General features: G+C 42.1%; 7 non-coding genes and 1 pseudogene across 7 annotated transcripts; all 8 read right to left on the bottom strand.

Annotated features, from left to right (window-relative positions):
• Window positions 1–247: 247 nt before the first annotated feature.
• On the bottom strand, window positions 248–370 carry LOC130697664 (U5 spliceosomal RNA). The gene has a single exon (XR_009002926.1). It is a non-coding gene; the product is annotated as a U5 spliceosomal RNA (small nuclear RNA).
• Window positions 371–847: 477 nt separating this feature from the next.
• LOC130697646 (U4 spliceosomal RNA) lies at window positions 848–989 on the bottom strand. The gene has a single exon (XR_009002909.1). It is a non-coding gene; the product is annotated as a U4 spliceosomal RNA (small nuclear RNA).
• Window positions 990–1391: 402 nt separating this feature from the next.
• Trnah-gug (transfer RNA histidin (anticodon GUG)) lies at window positions 1392–1475 on the bottom strand. The gene is given in 2 exon segments: window positions 1392–1426; window positions 1439–1475. It is a non-coding gene; the product is annotated as a tRNA-His (tRNA).
• Window positions 1476–6800: 5325 nt separating this feature from the next.
• LOC130697699 (U2 spliceosomal RNA) lies at window positions 6801–6947 on the bottom strand (annotated as a pseudogene).
• A 655-nt stretch (window positions 6948–7602) lies between these two features.
• LOC130697707 (small nucleolar RNA U3) lies at window positions 7603–7825 on the bottom strand. Its single transcript, XR_009002961.1, has one exon. It is a non-coding gene; the product is annotated as a small nucleolar RNA U3 (small nucleolar RNA).
• Window positions 7826–8949: 1124 nt separating this feature from the next.
• Window positions 8950–9072, bottom strand: LOC130697665 (U5 spliceosomal RNA). The gene has a single exon (XR_009002927.1). It is a non-coding gene; the product is annotated as a U5 spliceosomal RNA (small nuclear RNA).
• Window positions 9073–9549: 477 nt separating this feature from the next.
• Window positions 9550–9691, bottom strand: LOC130697647 (U4 spliceosomal RNA). Its single transcript, XR_009002910.1, has one exon. It is a non-coding gene; the product is annotated as a U4 spliceosomal RNA (small nuclear RNA).
• A 402-nt stretch (window positions 9692–10093) lies between these two features.
• Trnah-gug (transfer RNA histidin (anticodon GUG)) lies at window positions 10094–10177 on the bottom strand. Its single transcript is given in 2 exon segments — window positions 10094–10128; window positions 10141–10177. It is a non-coding gene; the product is annotated as a tRNA-His (tRNA).
• Window positions 10178–14178: the final 4001 nt, after the last annotated feature.

Here is a 14178-nt window from a genome sequence, read left to right as displayed (position 1 = left end):
AATGGTAGAATGTTTGAATTTGCGGCCATCGGGCGCTTCGCGCCCTCGGCCGCGTTTTCAATTGCTATTGTGGATAGTACCGTGCTTCACTTTACATTTACGTGAATTTGCGGCCATCGGGCGCTTCGCGCCCTCGGCCGCGTTTGCAATTAGACACCTCAATATTCTTTTATCGATTTTCATCCGAAATTTGCACCCAAGCTACTCCCTAGGTTACGTACAAGAATTTATTTGTGTTTTATTGGGGTGCCCAGTCTAAAGACCAGGCGATCGAAAAATAAGTCATATAGACTCATCAGTGCTCCTAACCACGGAAATCTTTAGTAAAAGGCGAAAGATTTATCCGGGTATTGATTAGAAACCAGAGTGAATATCAACTGAAAGTAGTTGGTATTTATTCATTTCACAACTTCAAACCACTTTGGTAAAGTAACAATGGTAAACCCAAAAAATTCAACCATAAAGCAACTGCTGGTTTCTGTTAGATTTGAGACAGTGAGTAAAACAGACGATGCTGTGTAAAGCTCATGTAAACATCATTTTTTCGTTAGATTGTGCACTAAATTAATTCTGGTTAGATGAAACATAAACGCAGTCTAGGGCAAACGAAATCGGTAAGCTGAATTGGGTAAGAAAACGAAGGACAAGTCTTCTGCTAGTTCTTAAAACTTTGTATTGAACTCTTTCGCTTAGTTGAACAAAGTGCGATTCGTTCAGTAATTCTACAAGTTTTTCGGCCTTCGATATCCATGGGAACGAGTAACTAATCGCTTGCTAAATGCTAGAACCTAGCAGACAATGCCCATCACTAACGGAAAACTATGTTAACGTTCATTAAGGGAATCTGCTCCTGATGGAGCTAACAAAAATTGCCGACGACGAAGATTATTTCACTCCTTCGTGGCGGGGTATTGGTTAAAGTTTTCAACTAGCAATAATCACATCTCGGTAAACCCTCATTGATTATGATATTGCCACTGCGCAAAGCTAAATTGTACATGAGAGGGCTCTACTACTTGAACCTTTCTCTCGCCAATTCTGCACGGACGTTGATATCAAGAAAACCAAGAGAGGTGCTGCTTTTCATTGAAATCTAACAGTTCGCTGCCCTCATTTTTACATTCACATACCTACAAAGATAATAGTTCACTTTACAAATATTTCACCTATGACCACACCACGCCATGGACTGGTAAAATTCATTTAAAGTGTGCATATTACGGTGCATTTCGCCAAATCAAATGAACGTGCAGGAATTGATTCAATTTGGAGTACAATTCCACTGAACCCGTCCCCGTTAACTTGACAATAAAATCGATAAAATTCACATTAATACCGATCGAAACATTTCCAATTACTATGAAATAGTGTTTTACCTTCAAACTTCAGAATGCCGTGACCAGGATTCGAACCTGGGTTACTACGGATTATCGTTTCCCCACAACGTAGGGTCCTAACCACTAGACGATCACGGCCAAATTCAAATTATTTGGCATCTGTAAAATGCTCCACACGATCAAGTTTATGGTTCATCAACAAATTGTATTGGTGGAAACAAAAAAATTACTTAATGAAAGAAAAACCAATGCCAACAGCATCTCGTATTCCCAAGCGGTCACCCATTTTTTTTTTTTTTTTTTTTTGTAAAATAACCTTTTTTTCACAATTAATTCTCATGGTAGTGCAGTATTTTACAACAGAACAAAACAAAATACAAAACAAAAAAAAAACAAAAAAAATTACAAGGGTTCTTGGGTGCAGACGATGTTAGGGAACAGAGATAAAATAAAAAAATTGGCAATGTCGGGATAGAATCTAAACAAACAAACAAAAACAAACAAACAAATGCAAATAATTTTGATGTGGGCTAATTACAAACAAACAAAAATAAACAAATGTGGACAATTTAGAACATGAAAATCTATGCAAAAACAAAAAACAACAATATAAACATAATAACAATAACGAAAAAGGAAATCAAGGTTTTTTCTGGGGAGCATTAAGGGTTTTCCATAAGCTCTCTACTTCTTCTTGACGAGGTGTGCGGTGGTGAAGTCTTGATTTCCAGGTGATGAAGATGTAAGCAGCCAGAAGAGTAAATGCTAGCCGGAGATTACCTATTGGCCCAAAATGGCCACGAATCAAGTCTTCGTTTGACGACCTGCAGCCCATTTGACGCAAAGTTCCCTCCAACCAGCTCCAAACGATGAGGCGTGCAGGACATTGGAACGTCAGATGCTCATCGGTTTCTGGATGTTGAAGGCAGATAGGGCATGTAGCATCCTTGGTGGGATCTAACCGATGGCATCTGGTCCTGGTAGGGAGAAGTCGCTGGTTGAAGAGGAACATGGTCTCTCGGATGTTGCTTGGCAGGGCTGCAGTCTCCTTCCAGATTCGTGGCCAATCCAGGTGAGGCCTTAGGATCTCCAGCTTTCCCTGAGTGATTACCTCCAGGATCCAATGGTTATATGTTTTCCTGTGAACCATTGGATTCCCCTGCACCAGGATGGAAGCGGCGAACAGTTGTTTAATCTGATGCAGGGGTTCCTGAAGGTAGTTGGGCCTCTTCATGACTGCTACAGGTGCGGTGTTGTTCTTGTAGATGGGAAGTAAGGTGCGGAGAGGGAAGGACATCCAATAACGAAGTAGAGAGCTTTCTGGACTACTGGGGCCTACAAGGATTCTATACGTGGGACAGAGGAAAAGTGAACGGTAAAAGAGGTGTGTGTTGACCATTCCCAGTCCCCCTTGGCTCACAGAACGATATATTACAGTTTTGTTCGGCCTTTCTACTTTTCCCATCCATAGGAATTTCATAACAGCCTTTAAAATCTGGTCAGACATATTTTGATTACATGGTAATACCTGTGCAATAAACACAGTTCCGGAGAGAGCCTTCGACTTGAGAAAAATTACTCTCTGGTAGAGATTGAAACGTCGACAGGCATTCTCTCGCAGGATACCATTTAGAGAGCCGAATGCATCACTCCAAACCCTATTAGCTGTCTCAACTATGGAATGGGAGAACTTAATTCCTAAGAGGGACAATGTTGGTGCTGATACAAGCCACTCAAGAGGCCAAGTGGACCTAGAGCTCCAATTCCCAAGTCCAAGGGCTTTCGTTTTCTCTTTATTCATCCTTGCCTTTGTCCACTGACAGAACAAGTCAATGACTTGTCCTGCCCTGGTAAAATCTTCGTCACAAGAAATGAAAATGGTGACGTCATCAACAAAGGCTCTGACAGTGAGTTTTTCATTAAATAATGATATGCCCTTGAGAACATGAGATAAACGCACTAGCAAAGGCTCAATGTATAGTACAAAAAGATGGACAGATAGGGGGCATCCCTGGCGAATCGATTGAATGTCAGAAATCACCCCAGCCACCTCCGATCCGTTGAGGATTGACATTCCTGTTACAGAGTACATCGTCTGCAACCAACGGACGAAAGTGGTGGGATAGCCCATGACATCCAGAATTCTCCAGAGGACTTCCCTGTTAACCAGGTCGTAGGCCTTTTCAAAGTCGACTCCAACAATGGCAGCGCCCATACCCCGAATCGGAAAGTTGGAAGAGTCATGGCATCCCCGGTCATCAACGTATTGAATGACATCTCTGTAAAGTACTAAATTATCGAAAATCAATCTACCAGGTACCCCACCTTTTTGGTGAGGCCCTATGGTAGATGACAGTGTCTGCTTCAAACGTCTCGCTAAGACAGATGCCATGACTTTGTAGTCACAGTTCAAGAGAGAAATTGGCCGAAAATTAGAAACCCCGCAAAGTCCAGACGACTTGGGTATTAGCCTAATCGCCGCTTGTCCCTGCGAAGACGTCAGAGTTTCCCTTTCCAGGATATGATTAAACATAGCCAAGAAATGGGGTGCGATCTCGTCCCAATATTCTACGTAAAACTCGTAAGGAATGCCATCGGTGCCAGGGGACTTGTTTGATTTCATGGCTGTCAGGGCAGATCGAATCTCAAAAAGGGAAATTGGTGCTGTCAGGTTTGGGTTTGGTTTCAAGCAATCTCTTACTCCCTCTAAAAAATCATTCCCTGCCAGTATGTCAGGAGAAGGTTGGTTTTTAAAAATTTTAGTAAAATGGGAAACAATTTCTGCGGAAATGTCCTCTTTGGTCGATAAGCAAGTGCCATTTTGGGCAATGATCTTATCAATGCGACATTTGCGGTAGTTAATTCTAGCTCTATTAACATGGAAGATATTAGCTTCCTCTACTTCTTCGCCCTCAAAGCAGCGGGAACGAATCCCATACCCTTTGAGTGTGCTCTCCTCCCAAGACTTTGAGAATTTCCTCAACTGGTGAAAGGCAACCCAATCAAAGGTATCTGCTTCGGCCATCTCCTGAATGCAAGTCTGGTAGAAAAACTTGGTTTCTCTAACCATTCGAGCTCTTTGCCTAGAATAATCTACCGAAATGCGCTTGATACCCGGTTTCAGGACACTCTCCCACCAATTTGCTACATTGCTTTCCCTAAGAGGATGATTGGCAGATTCCCGAATAAAGTTAATGACATATTTCTGAAAACCTTCTTCTGACAGTATGGAAGTATTTAACTTCCACAACCCAGCAGGAGATCTAGTACGATGCGGGAGATCGAGATTGCAAGTAAAAGTAGATTGTACTGACTGATGATCACTAATCGATAAAGATTGCAAACAAATATTTAAAAATTTGTCTGCAAAGGATCGACTAGCATATATCCTATCAAGCCTAGAAGAACCGGTAGGGTAGTGAAAGGTATGACCAGGTTCGTTATAATTTAGCTTTTTCCAGATGTCTACTAGATCAAGACCAGTAACCATCTCTTTCAAAGCATAGCTGACGACATTAGGTGAGATAGGGAGAGACTGGGTTGTTGCCTTATCTTGGATGTCGTCAACGCAGTTAAAATCGCCTATCAACACGAAGGGCAGTCGAGTAGTAAGTGTGTAGGCAGGGACGGTTTGTCGAAAGAAATTGTTTCTCTCAGTCTTAACGTGACTACCTGACGGGGCATAGATGTTAATGAACGTGAAACATTTCACGTCAATAGAAATTAGCCTTCCGTCAGGTTCTAGCAGTAAACGAGAATAGTTCAGACCATGTCTAATAAGAATGGCTGTTCCATTTTTTTTGGGACCGACATTTGCCAACAAATGGTAGCGGCTTTCAATAATTGGGCAAGTATGAAATGCTACCTCTTGAAGTCCCACAATATCTAAGTTTCCGTCCCTGCAAAAGTTAAAAAGAATTTGACGCCGCTCGACTGACTTAATTCCTCCGATGTTGATAGATGCGATTTTTAAGTTTGTAGTCATTTGGTGGGTTTCTTGGGTTGGGTAACGGGTAAGGTCGGTTTAGGGTTCTGGTTGGGTAAGGTGGGTTTAAATCTTTTGTTTCGGTTTGCAGGTGGGACTTTAACGTGGTCTGGTGTTTTGTCGGTTTCCATGGTCTCAATGTCCCCCATGTCGGGTTCGATCGAGTCCATGGAAACAATCATAGGTTCAGAGGTGCCGGGTTGGGTCTCGGGTATTATGGTTTGGAGTGGAATGGTCTTTGGTAAGGGATTGTCGGTGGGTTGAACTAGTGGGGCTGGAGAGGATGGGGTTTCAAGGTGGGGAGCCCCTTCTGAGAGTGGGTCTTGCAACCCACACTCGAGAAGGGCTTTGGAAACTATGGGGTCTTCAACTAAAGGAATAGTGACGGGGATTACGGTAATTGTCTTTGTCTTTTTGGTGGCTTTTTCTAATGGTTTTTGGGCAATGGTAGGTTCCTTGTTCCGTCGTAAGGTTGGGCAGTTGTAGCTAAAATGGGTTTCCTCGTCACAAAGTCTGCAAGTGGGTTTCTGTCCATCATACTTAACCGTGGCACGATAACTGCCAATAGTTAAGTATGATGGAATATTTTTAGTCAGTGTCATACGTGCAATCATCCAAGTGGCAAGGACAGGGTATAAAACTTCGTCCTCTACCACTCGATAGCGTTCCCACCGAGCTTCTATTACTGTTCCAAATTCTTTTAGACGGGTTTGGACTACTCCCAAATCTAGATTCTGTGGAATTCCTGCAATCCGAACAAATTTCTCCTGAATATTACTATCCCTGATAACTATTGAAACTTCTTCCCCCTCCAATTCTGTCCTGACGATGCCACTGTGTTGGGACACAAAATTTGAGGTGTATACCTCTGACGTAAACGTAAGCCTAGCAACCTGATTTCTCGTATCTAGCACAGCAACTAGGCCTAAGAGATCCTGCGGCTCAACTTTCAAACTACGTACGAAGCCATGCACCGCACGCATACTCAATCTCGGGCTTTGAAACCCGAAATCCACATCTACGCTATTGAGCCACTTGGCAGCCATTGTCCCTCAGACAATGAAAAACTAAGTGGCCAAAGTGGAGGAAGATCCCCACACACGAAACAAGACACAAAATATGTAAAAAGGGGAAAAACACGCAAAAAAAAAAACAAACGACAATAATACTTTTAAACACAGAAACAAAAATAAGTGAAAGAGAGTTACATTGACTAAACTAGAAAAAAAAATTTACAATTTACAGTTTAAGTGAAGTTGTTAATGTGGGGGCCTAACAGTGACGCACGTGTGGGGAATGTGAAGAACGAAATGGGAGCTGACGGCCGGGTTGGCTACCGGAAGGCCGACGTCAAATTGACGCCGCGCAGTTTACGTCGAACCACACCTTCTCGCCGGCTGCCGACGTAAGCGATTACCCAGCCGTCAAGGATTGAGAGAAGAGGAAAAGTTAGTAAGGAAGTGGGCCAAGATTGCCCGAAAAGGTTTCAGGTAATCAAAAAAGCAACACTTGGTCAAAAATCTATCAAGCTATATAACCGGGGATTCATTTGAACCCGTATCAGATATTAAGCTGATAAGAACAGATACTACACTTTGATCTTAGCCAAAAGGCCGAGAAGCGATAACTGTGGTCTAAGTTACTGGGTATTATATGCTATGCTGTTCTCGAAAATCTGACTGATGTACAAAAAAAGCAAACCCCTATCCAAAAACAATGAAATTCATCAATAAAACAGGTTGTTGCTAGAGCACCACCTGGCACTGCTAAAAGCCAATACAACTCATAAGTTTTTATCTTCTATTTTGATAGGAATGCTATATTAGGATGAGTCGTTCAAATATTAAGTTATTTGGGAAGCTGTTGAATGCAAAGCACCCTGAATTTAAGTCGATGAACTCCACCTAGTAGAGAGTACTGCAGACTTTAAACTGCCTATTAAACAGACAGAGGAAGGTGTTAGTTAGAAACTTGGTAAAACGTTTTGTACGTAGCTCAAATCCACGGTAGACGAAACGCGGCAATATTTACAACTAAATTAAGGTTACACAGACAGAAAACCTAACAGCATTAAACAATGTTACATGAACCCAATAATGGACGACACCCATCTAAATACTATGCCCCCGAATGTGTAAAATTCTCATTAAAAGTGCCCAAGGTTTCATTACTGAAATCTAAACATGGGTGCATTAGCAATTTCGACATCGATTATGATGTAATGGAGTTCGACGGGTTTACGTATGCCAGTAAATTCATTTCTTTTTGGGTTGTTTAAATACCGCTCTGAAAACGCTAGTTTCCTTCCAGTGTACCACAAGGGAACATCGGAAACGGTCCTCAATAGCTACGAGCAGGAACCACAGAAGTAGTTACACCCGAAACCTGTTTCACTCTCAGAAGCCAGCGTCATTACTCGTCATCGCGGGTTGAATGGAGGAATGTTTCTGGTGGGAAACACGTCAAGATATACTACAGAAATGATCCTGTGAAGTATGATCTTAATGTTGAATTCAGTTGCTAAAGAATAAATAGATTATGCAAAATGAAACAGCATTAACGTATCTATACGAAAGTTGCCGTGGTTTTGCTAGTTAACGAGTTCATTCTAGAAGTGAATCTTGTCAAAAAGCGCTACACAGCGACACTTTGCGTTTTGTTCATTTACCACTATCAACCCGATGGCAAAACAACGACGATATTTATACCACTACGGAAATTAAACGTAGTAGTCTCTTGAAGGGCATCCAGTTACTTTCATCGTGCTCATTTGCAGAAATACATTCGATAGCTGAACACACATACTCCAGCTGGACGTGTGGCACGCATCTGTAATCCTGCTTCTGGGAGGCTTGATAGTGTGGATGACTTGAGACGAGGAGCACTACTTCGTGATCGTGCATGTTGATCGAGCGTCCGCACTAAGCTCGTCATCAACATGGACCCATCGGAGGAGTTTGATGGGTGCAGGTTAGCTAAGGAGGAGCGAAACGGGCCAGGAGGGAAACTTAGCAGCCAAAAGTTCCCGTGTCGGGCAGTAGTAGGATCGCGCCCGTGAATGTGCGACATGGATTAGCCTCGGCGAAACAGTCAAACCTCTTTCATTTTCCTTCCTTTTTTTTTTTCGATTAGGAAAATTGTTATTTCTATGTGTTTCTTTGAACTTCAGATGTGAAATACTACAACGGCAGTGACCCCCCGCACTTTTGAAAAGTGTTATATATGTGCAAAGCTCATGCGGAATAATAATCTGAATCCTAGATATTGAATGGCGTTTGAAGTTTTCTTTTTTTTTCTTTTTTTTTTTTTTTGAAGTTTTTCGCTTTCAATTCACTTCTTCGGATGGAACAGCGAATTGTGTGAATGTGAGTTCGATTTGAAATGGTAGAATGTTTGAATTTGCGGCCATCGGGCGCTTCGCGCCCTCGGCCGCGTTTTCAATTGCTATTGTGGATAGTACCGTGCTTCACTTTACATTTACGTGAATTTGCGGCCATCGGGCGCTTCGCGCCCTCGGCCGCGTTTGCAATTAGACACCTCAATATTCTTTTATCGATTTTCATCCGAAATTTGCACCCAAGCTACTCCCTAGGTTACGTACAAGAATTTATTTGTGTTTTATTGGGGTGCCCAGTCTAAAGACCAGGCGATCGAAAAATAAGTCATATAGACTCATCAGTGCTCCTAACCACGGAAATCTTTAGTAAAAGGCGAAAGATTTATCCGGGTATTGATTAGAAACCAGAGTGAATATCAACTGAAAGTAGTTGGTATTTATTCATTTCACAACTTCAAACCACTTTGGTAAAGTAACAATGGTAAACCCAAAAAATTCAACCATAAAGCAACTGCTGGTTTCTGTTAGATTTGAGACAGTGAGTAAAACAGACGATGCTGTGTAAAGCTCATGTAAACATCATTTTTTCGTTAGATTGTGCACTAAATTAATTCTGGTTAGATGAAACATAAACGAAGTCTAGGGCAAACGAAATCGGTAAGCTGAATTGGGTAAGAAAACGAAGGACAAGTCTTCTGCTAGTTCTTAAACCTTTGTATTGAACTCTTTCGCTTAGTTGAACAAAGTGCGATTCGTTCAGTAATTCTACAAGTTTTTCGGCCTTCGATATCCATGGGAACGAGTAACTAATCGCTTGCTAAATGCTAGAACCTAGCAGACAATGCCCATCACTAACGGAAAACTATGTTAACGTTCATTAAGGGAATCTGCTCCTGATGGAGCTAACAAAAATTGCCGACGACGAAGATTATTTCACTCCTTCGTGGCGGGGTATTGGTTAAAGTTTTCAACTAGCAATAATCACATCTCGGTAAACCCTCATTGATTATGATATTGCCACTGCGCAAAGCTAAATTGTACATGAGAGGGCTCTACTACTTGAACCTTTCTCTCGCCAATTCTGCACGGACGTTGATATCAAGAAAACCAAGAGAGGTGCTGCTTTTCATTGAAATCTAACAGTTCGCTGCCCTCATTTTTACATTCACATACCTACAAAGATAATAGTTCACTTTACAAATATTCCACCTATGACCACACCACGCCATGGACTGGTAAAATTCATTTAAAGTGTGCATATTACGGTGCATTTCGCCAAATCAAATGAACGTGCAGGAATTGATTCAATTTGGAGTACAATTCCACTGAACCCGTCCCCGTTAACTTGACAATAAAATCGATAAAATTCACATTAATACCGATCGAAACATTTCCAATTACTATGAAATAGTGTTTTACCTTCAAACTTCAGAATGCCGTGACCAGGATTCGAACCTGGGTTACTACGGATTATCGTTTCCCCACAACGTAGGGTCCTAACCACTAGACGATCACGGCCAAATTCAAATTATTTGGCATCTGTAAAATGCTCCACACGATCAAGTTTATGGTTCATCAACAAATTGTATTGGTGGAAACAAAAAATTTACTGAATGAAAGAAAAAGCAATGCCAACAGCATCCCGTATTCCCAAGCGGTCACCCATCTTTTTTTTTTTTTTTTTTTTTGTAAAATAACCTTTTATTCACAATTAATTTTCATGGCAATACAGCATTTTACAACAAAACAGGATGAAATACAAATAGAACAAAAACAAACAACAACAAAAAAAAAACAAACAAAGGGTTCTTGGATGGAGACGATGTAAGGGAGCAGAGATAATAAAAATAACAAACAAAACAATTTGGCAATGGCGGTTTAAGAATCTAAATAAACAAACAAAAAACAAACAAAAGCAAAGAATTTTGGGGTAGGCTTATTACAAAAAAAAAAACAAAAATAAACAAATGTGAACAATTTGGAACATCGAAATCTATACAAGAACCACAAAACAACAATATGAACATAATAATTATAACTAAAAAAAAGGAAGTCAAGGTTTTTTCCGGGGAGGACGAAGGGTTCTCCATAAGCTCTCTACTTCTTCTTGACGAGGAGTGCGGTGGTGAAGTCTTGATTTCCAGGTGATGAAGATGTAAGCAGCCAGAAGAGTAAATGCTAGCCGGAGATTACCTATTGGCCCAAAATGGCCACGAATCAAATCTTCGTTTGACGACCTGCAGCCCATTTGACGCATAGTTCCCTCCAACCAGCTCCAAACGATGAGGCGTGCAGGACATTGGAACGTCAGATGCTCATCGGTTTCTGGATGTTGAAGGCAGATAGGGCATGTAGCATCCTTGGTGGGATCTAACCGATGGCATCTGGTCCTGGTAGGGAGAAGTCGCTGGTTGAAGAGGAACATGGTCTCTCGGATGTTGCTTGGCAGGGCTGCAGTCTCCTTCCAGATTCGTGGCCAATCCAGGTGAGGCCTTAGGATCTCCAGCTTTCCCTGAGTGATTACCTCCAGGATCCAATGGTTATATGTTTTCCTGTGAACCATTGGATTCCCCTGCACCAGGATGGAAGCGGCGAACAGTTGTTTAATCTGATGCAGGGGTTCCTGAAGGTAGTTGGGCCTCTTCATGACTGCTACAGGTGCGGTGTTGTTCTTGTAGATGGGAAGTAAGGTGCGGAGAGGGAAGGACATCCAATAACGAAGTAGAGAGCTTTCTGGACTACTGGGGCCTACAAGGATTCTATACGTGGGACAGAGGAAAAGTGAACGGTAAAAGAGGTGTGTGTTGACCATTCCCAGTCCCCCTTGGCTCACAGAACGATATATTACAGTTTTGTTCGGCCTTTCTACTTTTCCCATCCATAGGAATTTCATAACAGCCTTTAAAATCTGGTCAGACATATTTTGATTACATGGTAATACCTGTGCAATAAACACAGTTCCGGAGAGAGCCTTCGACTTGAGAAAAATTACTCTCTGGTAGAGATTGAAACGTCGACAGGCATTCTCTCGCAGGATACCATTTAGAGAGCCGAATGCATCACTCCAAACCCTATTAGCTGTCTCAACTATGGAATGGGAGAACTTAATTCCTAAGAGGGACAATGTTGGTGCTGATACAAGCCACTCAAGAGGCCAAGTGGACCTAGAGCTCCAATTCCCAAGTCCAAGGGCTTTCGTTTTCTCTTTATTCATCCTTGCCTTTGTCCACTGACAGAACAAGTCAATGACTTGTCCTGCCCTGGTAAAATCTTCGTCACAAGAAATGAAAATGGTGACGTCATCAACAAAGGCTCTGACAGTGAGTTTTTCATTAAATAATGATATGCCCTTGAGAACATGAGATAAACGCACTAGCAAAGGCTCAATGTATAGTACAAAAAGATGGACAGATAGGGGGCATCCCTGGCGAATCGATTGAATGTCAGAAATCACCCCAGCCACCTCCGATCCGTTGAGGATTGACATTCCTGTTACAGAGTACATCGTCTGCAACCAACGGACGAAAGTGGTGGGATAGCCCATGACATCCAGAATTCTCCAGAGGACTTCCCTGTTAACCAGGTCGTAGGCCTTTTCAAAGTCGACTCCAACAATGGCAGCGCCCATACCCCGAATCGGAAAGTTGGAAGAGTCATGGCATCCCCGGTCATCAACGTATTGAATGACATCTCTGTAAAGTACTAAATTATCGAAAATCAATCTACCAGGTACCCCACCTTTTTGGTGAGGCCCTATGGTAGATGACAGTGTCTGCTTCAAACGTCTCGCTAAGACAGATGCCATGACTTTGTAGTCACAGTTCAAGAGAGAAATTGGCCGAAAATTAGAAACCCCGCAAAGTCCAGACGACTTGGGTATTAGCCTAATCGCCGCTTGTCCCTGCGAAGACGTCAGAGTTTCCCTTTCCAGGATATGATTAAACATAGCCAAGAAATGGGGTGCGATCTCGTCCCAATATTCTACGTAAAACTCGTAAGGAATGCCATCGGTGCCAGGGGACTTGTTTGATTTCATGGCTGTCAGGGCAGATCGAATCTCAAAAAGGGAAATTGGTGCTGTCAGGTTTGGGTTTGGTTTCAAGCAATCTCTTACTCCCTCTAAAAAATCATTCCCTGCCAGTATGTCAGGAGAAGGTTGGTTTTTAAAAATTTTAGTAAAATGGGAAACAATTTCTGCGGAAATGTCCTCTTTGGTCGATAAGCAAGTGCCATTTTGGGCAATGATCTTATCAATGCGACATTTGCGGTAGTTAATTCTAGCTCTATTAACATGGAAGATATTAGCTTCCTCTACTTCTTCGCCCTCAAAGCAGCGGGAACGAATCCCATACCCTTTGAGTGTGCTCTCCTCCCAAGACTTCGAGAACTTCCTCAACTGGTGAAAGGCAACCCAATCAAAGGTATCTGCTTCGGCCATCTCCTGAATGCAAGTCTGGTAGAAAAACTTGGTTTCTCTAACCATCCGAGCTCTTTGCCTAGAATAATCTACCGAAATGCGCTTGATACCCGGTTTCAGGACACTCTCCCACCAATTTGCTACATTGCTTTCCCTAAGAGGATGATTGGCAGATTCCCGAATAAAGTTAATGACATATTTCTGAAAACCTTCTTCTGACAGTATGGAAGTATTTAACTTCCACAACCCAGCAGGAGATCTAGTACGATGCGGGAGATCGAGATTGCAAGTAAAAGTAGATTGTACTGACTGATGATCACTAATCGATAAAGATTGCAAACAGATATTTAAAAATTTGTCTGCAAAGGATCGACTAGCATATATCCTATCAAGCCTAGAAGAACCGGTAGGGTAGTGAAAGGTATGACCAGGTTCGTTATAATTTAGCTTTTTCCAGATGTCTACTAGATCAAGACCAGTAACCATCTCTTTCAAAGCATAGCTGACGACATTAGGTGAGATAGGGAGAGACTGGGTTGTTGCCTTATCTTGGATGTCGTCAACGCAGTTAAAATCGCCTATCAACACGAAGGGCAGTCGAGTAGTAAGTGTGTAGGCAGGGACGGTTTGTCGAAAGAAATTGTTTCTCTCAGTCTTAACGTGACTACCTGACGGGGCATAGATGTTAATGAACGTGAAACATTTCACGTCAATAGAAATTAGCCTTCCGTCAGGTTCTAGCAGTAAACGAGAATAGTTCAGACCATGTCTAATAAGAATGGCTGTTCCATTTTTGTTGGGACCGACATTTGCCAACAAATGGTAGCGGCTTTCAATAATTGGGCAAGTATGAAATGCTACCTCTTGAAGTCCCACAATATCTAAGTTTCCGTCCCTGCAAAAGTTAAAAAGAATTTGACGCCGCTCGACTGACTTAATTCCTCCGATGTTGATAGATGCGATTTTTAAGTTTGTAGTCATTTGGTGGGTTTCTTGGGTTGGGTAACGGGTAAGGTCGGTTTAGGGTTCTGGTTGGGTAAGGTGGGTTTAAATCTTTTGTTTCGGTTTGCAGGTGGGACTTTAACGTGGTCTGGTGTTTTGT

Source organism: Daphnia carinata, chromosome 5, assembly GCF_022539665.2.
Source record: "Daphnia carinata strain CSIRO-1 chromosome 5, CSIRO_AGI_Dcar_HiC_V3, whole genome shotgun sequence".
NCBI classification, from domain to species: domain Eukaryota; kingdom Metazoa; phylum Arthropoda; class Branchiopoda; order Diplostraca; family Daphniidae; genus Daphnia; species Daphnia carinata.
This window is presented reverse-complemented; position numbering and strand designations above follow the sequence as displayed.